The sequence below is a fragment of the Podarcis filfolensis genome (genome assembly GCF_964270895.1).
Source record: "Podarcis filfolensis genome assembly, chromosome: 5".
NCBI classification, from domain to species: domain Eukaryota; kingdom Metazoa; phylum Chordata; class Lepidosauria; order Squamata; family Lacertidae; genus Podarcis; species Podarcis filfolensis.
The window spans coordinates 9,991,665-9,998,710 of record NC_139608.1 but is presented as its reverse complement, the minus strand read 5'-3'; the positions used below and the strand labels follow the sequence as shown (position 1 = coordinate 9,998,710).

The 7,046-nt window shown below is 40.6% G+C and overlaps 1 protein-coding gene across 1 annotated transcript in view; it reads left to right on the top strand.

The window, feature by feature from the left end:
- The window catches only part of LOC310763263 (uncharacterized protein), a gene marked incomplete at its 3' end in the record, with an annotated part of 435,273 nt that overhangs the window by 63,338 nt on the left and 364,889 nt on the right, over positions 1–7,046 (top strand). The window lies entirely within an intron of this gene.

The window sequence follows — 7,046 nt, the reverse complement described above, 5'->3', positions numbered from 1 at the left end:
TTATGTTCCATCCAAGCAAAAACATTCAAGGAGGATGCAAAGCAGGGCCAATAGAAATGGGATGTGACTGGTGAAGAAGTATGGCCTGGGAGAGAATCCCCAAGGTCAGATAGAGAGCCCTGGAGGGCTGCATTTGGTGCCCAGGGCTGAAGTTCCTCATCCCTGCCTTAGAGTGTTTGGAACTCTTCAAGATGCATGGGCCTGGTTTAGACATTACAGTAAACTATAGTTTAGCACTAAACAAATGAGTCTGGGTGAAACTTGGGCTCACATACTATGGCCTCCCTTCTGTTCCTCTGATGCAGTTGTGAAGAGGGGATTGGAAGCACCCACTTTACTGTTTTAAATTAACTGCAGTTTGTCATTTTGCCCAATGTGAGCTACGTAACTATGGTTAGTTTCAATTACAACTGACTGAAACAAGCCAGGATGAGAAACCATGCTTTGATCTTGACTTGTTTCTATAAACAAATGTTTATACTAACCACAGCTTGGCTCAGTGCAGTTGTGATGATAAACTATGGTTAATTTTAAGCAGGAAGTGGATGTATCCAATCACCTCATCATGCTTTCAGAGGGGAGGGGGAGCACATGAGCCTGAGGCTTGTCCAGTGTTGTTTGTGTAGCACTCTACTGTGGTTTAGCACTATCTTCGAATTGGGCCATAATCTCAATCTTTCTTAGAACAGTCCTGTAAGGTCAGTACCTGGCAGCTGAAGTACAATTGTGGAAGAGCTGATTCTGAGAGACAGTAATTTACTTTAATCTGTCTGGTGTATTTATAGCTGAGGTGAGATTTGAACTAGGGATTTCCTGGCTCACAGATTACACTAAAATACACGAGCTCTACTTAGTACATGCTATGGCTAATACACAAACCCAGTAAATTTATAACTAAAGCTATTCAGTATGTAGAACCTATGAGCTGACCAGAGGTATAAATGCTTAGCCATAATCACATACATTCAGAAGCAGAGGAAGATGGGACACTGTGCCCTGCCTTAGTAACTTTATTCAGATTCAGAATGTATCTTTTAAAAGTGGTGAGCTAAGTACAACCTAGCTGGCCAATTAACATTACTAAAATGCCTAAAAAGTCATTCAGTATATCCAAAGCTACACGGAGCAGATTTTGAGTGTGCACAGAGAGTAGTATTTAAAATATGGGAACTAAAGAAAAGCTACAGAAAAAAAACAGCATAACAATCATGAGCAGCAACAAATAAAGCACTATGAAAGAAGCTTGTCAGAATGAAAATGCTGTTGCAATCTTCCTAAATGACCCTGTTCCTTGTCGCCCCTAAGATCCCTTAAAATAGATGTAAGGAACCTTGGACCGCCCAGAGGTTGCTGCTCACTGACCATGCTTGATAGGTCTGGTGGGAGTTGTTCAGCAACATCTGGAGAGACAGTTCCCCTTAAAACAAAGGTGGGATTCAGAGCAAGGACTCCTTTCATGACATCTGTGTATGGATTGAAGGCATTTCCTGAGAGAACCTGGAACTAGAGCGTTTAGGGATTCAGAGGTCAACCCAGCTCTTTTAATTGTGTTGAGAACAGATGGGCAGCCAGTGGCAATCTTTTGACACTAGTGTTCCGTTTGAGTCACTTCTGCTTGGAATTGAATGGCTCTGTTCTGAATTATTCAAATACAGAGTGTGTTAGAGTAGTCCCACACAGAGGTTTACCAGATGTTGTTTCCCAGTAACCCTGGTTTGGCTTCCATGGCTAGGAAACATACACATCCAGAGAACCAGGGGGAGAGGAGGAATGGAAGGTAGAAGCACAAAAATCATTTTGTTTACAGTGAGGGGGGAAAGTATTTGATCCCCTGCTAAATCTGCCTGTTTGCCCTCTGATGAAGAAATGACTAGTCCATATTTTTAATGGTAGGTTTATTGTAGCTGGGAGAGACAGAGTAACAACATGAACCCCCCCCCCGAGAAACCCAGAAGACAAAAGTCAGAGATCAATGTGCATTACAATGAGTGAAATAAGTATTTGATCCCCTATCAACCAGCCAGATCCCAGGCTACCTGGTATCTTCACTGTATGTAATGAGCTGAGATTAGAAGCACCTGCTGTAAGGGAGAGGTCTTACCTGTAATCCCAGCTCGTTACAGTACCTGTACAAAAGACAGAGGCAATCAATCCAGCAGATTCTAAAGTAGCCAAAGTCCAAAGAGTTGTCCAAGGATGTCAGGAACAAGATTGTAGACCTGCACAAGGCTGGACTGGGCTACAAGACTATTGCCAAGCAGCTTGGTGAGAAGGTGACAACAGTTGGTGCAATAATTCACAAATGGAAGAAACACAAAATAATTGTCAACCTCCCTTGGTTTGGGGCTCCATGCAAGATCTCATCTTGTGGAGTTGCAATGATCATGAGAACGGTGATGAAGCAGCCCAGAACTACACAGGGGGAACTTGTCAATGATCTCAGGGCAGCTGGGACCATAGTCACCATGAAAACAGTTGGTAACACATTACGCCATGAAGGACTGAGATTTTGCAGAGCCAGCAAGGTCCCCTTGCTCAAGACAGCACAGGTACAGACCCATCTTCAGTTTGCCAATGCACATCTGAATGACCCGGAGGAGAACTGGGTGAAAGCGTTGTGGCCAGATGAGACCAAAATCGAGCTCTTTGGCGTCAACTCAACTCGCCGTGTTTGGAGGAGGAGGAATGCTGCCTATGACCCAAAGAACACCACCCCCACTGTCAAACATGGAGGGGGACATATTATGGTTTGGGGTGTTTTTCTGCTAAGGGGGCATGACACCTTCACTGCATCGAAGCGACGATGGACTGGACCATGTATCGTCCAATGGAGGTGAGCACCTCCTTCCCTCAGCCAGGGCATTGAAAATGGGTCGAGGATGGGTATTCCAGCATGACAATGACTCAAAACACACTGCCAAGGCAACAAAGGAGTGGCTCAAGAAGAAGCACATTAAGGTCCTGGAGTGGCCTAGCCAGTCTCCAGACCTTAATCCCATCAAAAATCTATGGAGGGAGCTGAAGGTTTGATTAGCTACACATCAGCCTTGAAATCTTACTGACTTGGAGAGGATCTGCAAAGATGAGTGAGACAAAATACCTCCTGAGATGTGTGCAAACCTGGTGGCCACCTACAAGAAACGTCTGACCTCTGTAATTACCAACAATAAGAAATACTTATTTCACTCATTATAATGCGCATCAATCTCTGACTTTTGTCTTCTGGGTTTCTGGGGGTTTTCGTGTTGTTATTTTGTCTCTCACAGCTACAATAAACCTACCATTAAAATTATGGACTGGTCATTCCTTCGTCAGGGGGCAAACGGGCAAATTTAGCAGGGGATCAAATACTCCCCCCCCCTCACTGTAAGTAGCATGAGGTTGTGACACAGATGAACAAAGGACTGAAATTCTAAAGCATAGACTGCCATTGTCTTGTCTTTTCCCCAGGTTCCAAGTGGAGGATACAGTGTCAGCTTTACCTTAGGATTTCTCTGGCTTCTTTCGTCTTATGTCATAACCTTAACGATTATTAATGTGGGGGTGGGGATTTTTTTTTGTTTGCCTGCAGGGCTTCTTGTATAAGAATATTAGCACTGAAAGCTGAATACTTACTTTCTGTCAGTGGTTTATTGAACTTGCACAACCATATATTTTGCAGTGTATCTTCAGGATCCTGTTTTTCTTTGTTTCTTTCTTTTGAAGAAAGTTTTAACTCTTACTGCTGAACAAGATGAAAATTGAAATTGTGCTAGTGCCTGTTGAAGGCTAAGATACTAGGAGGAAGTTGTTTAGTACTTCTGGCAGTGATATAACTTCCTAGCTTGACCTAAGGTGCACTTCAGGCGGGAATGAAAAATCTATCACTTATTTGCCCTCAGTTGCCTTCAATTGTACATAGACCTTTTCAGTGAATAACATTCTTACTTCATATATATACACCTATGTATAAATTTAATAAATTTATATGCCACTCTTCAGCATAAAACTGCCAGGGCAGTGGACATTCAATTAAAAAATTATAATAAAAAAGCAAAAAAGCAGAGACAAACGAAGAACCTAACCAGTCACATCAGCAGCAACCTAAGCAAGGACTTCTGCTTGAGCAATGAGGATTTCTTTCCCCTGTGTGAGACCCTAGCTGGCACCCACTGTAATTGGCTCAGGGGTGGGTGGGAGAACCCCAGAACAGCACATAGAGAGAGGAGAGGGGAGATAATCATTTCTGGCAAGCAAGAATGCTTGCACAGATGGAACAACTGGAATAATGTTGAATTCCACCCATTAACAGCAGCTCATAAAACAATAAAATCAAGCAGGCGTAAACCTTAAAACTAAAATGACTTGCAAAATACAATGAAATGCCTGGACAAATTTTAAAAACAACAACACGTCAACAGGGCAAGCTTCCGAGGTGAGCTTCACTTTGTAGGGTGTTTAAAACTTGGGATGACATGGCCAACAGGGACTCCTCTCTTACCACTAATTTCAGGATGGCAAAGGAGACCTGGCGGAAGGTCTCAAATGAAGAATTGCAGGTAGGCTTGTGAGGAATATGGCAGCCCTTCAAGTATCCTGTATCTTATATCACACTTTCATCATCCAGATATAAGAAACGGGAAAAATTGCTTTTCTGAGCTTGAGTACTTTCCCAAACACATGGGTGTAATGTTAGCTTGTGACCATGACTCTAGGTACCTGTCCATGGACAGGCCATGGTAGTAAGAAGATGATCGATTTTAGCATTGAACTCTGCTAAATGCAATATTTTGATTCCTATGAAAAATATCAGTTACTTTCAAGAGCATGATTGGAAAGAGGAACTGAGCAGAAGGAGAACGTATGTCTGAGAACCCTCATTAATAATACTGTAAGCTCTTACAGAAATATAGGTGGTGCTAGATTTGGGGGCAAGTCCATGGAAAGCATGCTTGTTCATTACTATGCACCTATTTTCAAGGTGTCCCATATGCTAGAAGTCAATGTTATTTCCTGGAGAACCTAAGGAATGTTAAGAAGTTATGTACATAAGACCATCCATGGCATATTGTGATTAATAAAAAACTAATGCTATCAAGTAAAATTGTCATAAATATTAAAAAAGAAGAAGTAAATTTTCAATCAAGATCCTAATTTAAAGGGAATAAATTTGGGATAAAATATTGGTCTTTTTCAACTATTGTTGTGCCTTTTGGGGGAGGAGATGGCTGGGATTTTGCACGTTAAGATTTGCTACGTATTGCTTAGTATTGTTAATACATAAAATCCTGGCAAAAGGGTGACATTGTAAATGGCTCTAAAGGACCCATTTCAATGTAAATCCTAAGGTTCTATCTCTGTGCAGGGGATTTACGTGGGAGAGTCCCATTAATGTTCATGGGACTTATGTGCATAAATCACTTCTGCACTGATGAGAAAATAGACTCCTTAGTATGCAAAATGTCATTTGAAATCAAAGGGCATTTATTTGCATAGGATCCATATGTCTCATAGAACTTCCTGCATTAAAACATTATGAAAGATAGCCAATGCATAGCACCCACTCATATATAAATAACATACTATCTCCTGTAAAATTTTAGCATCTCCTCTACGTTAAGAATTATCTGCAGTATTTCAGTTTTTAAAATGAGGACTTAATTATCATGATGTTTATAAAACAATATCCCTAGCTATACTTCCAGTCCAGTATTTTTTGTTATTCTTTGCTAAGTGCGGGGGGGGGGGATGCTAGGGTTTTTCAAACCAGTATTTAATTCATCTCTTCTCTCCTGATCACCAGCACTCATCAGTCTGTGTCTCCTCCTACCTCCAATAGTACACAGCAACCCCATTCATAGGCCATTCATAATTTTTCTCCACAGGCCCTTCTGCTTTCTTGACCTTCAGACTTGGGTGCAGTTTTCTCATAGCTCAAATGTATTTCCATTCTTTCACAGTAGCTGTGCTTTGAGTGGCTTCTAGTGTTACAGATCATAAATGGGGAGAGGACAGGAAGCGCCCATGTGGCATTCTTTTCCATTTCTTTCCCCGCCCCCTGCAAACCAATATTTTGTATTTCCCAGTGCAAAGAGATCTGATACTGAAGCTTGGCTCCAAGCAAAGCTTTGTGACATCCCAAAGGCAGCCAATGGTGAAAGACAGCTGTACTTCAATGAATGAAGAATAAAAGGAGCATCAAAATATCATCTTTATCATATTCATATCATAAAGGGATGGATGAGTTCTTGGACCACAAGACAATAATTGGCTATTAGCTATGATACTTAAAAATGAAACCTCATGTTCAGAAACTGTATACCTTGGATTACCAGATTCTGAGCACAATGGGAGGGAATGGCTTTAATTATTTAAATTTAATAAATAAATAAAGTAATAATTCTTAGACTCTGACTTTTTAATTTTCTGTTTTGTACACTACTCAGTTTTATTTGTGATAGTTTTGTTTATAATCTTGTTTTTTATCTAATTCTTATGAAATATTACTAATGTTTTATTGTTTGCATGTAAACTGCTTAGAGATTTGTAAGTGGTATAAACATATTATAAATAAACTGTGATTGTTTTAGTTCCTTAATGTCTATGTCTGTTCCTTAATGTCTATGTTGTTGATTTTTATTGTTTTTGGCTGTTCTTAAGTTTGTGTTTTAGTTTTTCTTTATACTTTCTTATCTTGCTTTTTTTTTTATTTGCACAAGCTTTGTGGAACAACCAGCAGATTGACTTAGTCTGAACCAGAGGAAGTGGCCTGTTAGTTATCTGGGTCCCAACTTCTTTAAATGTGAAGGCTTGGTAGCTAACACAGCTAGTGCATGCAGATCTCTCTGCACTGGTGTAATAAGTCTAAATCTGAATCTCTCTTAACATCCTAGCACTGACTTTTTGCACTAGCTGCAGTTTCCACACCAGGCATAAGGGTAGACCCACATACAGTGCATTACAGTGGTCGATTCTTGAGTTTATAATTATTATTAGTTGCACTTTTTTGTCTCAAAAAAAGTCTCAAAGTATTTATCTATGATGGTATCAAAGTTGCCCAGGGAACC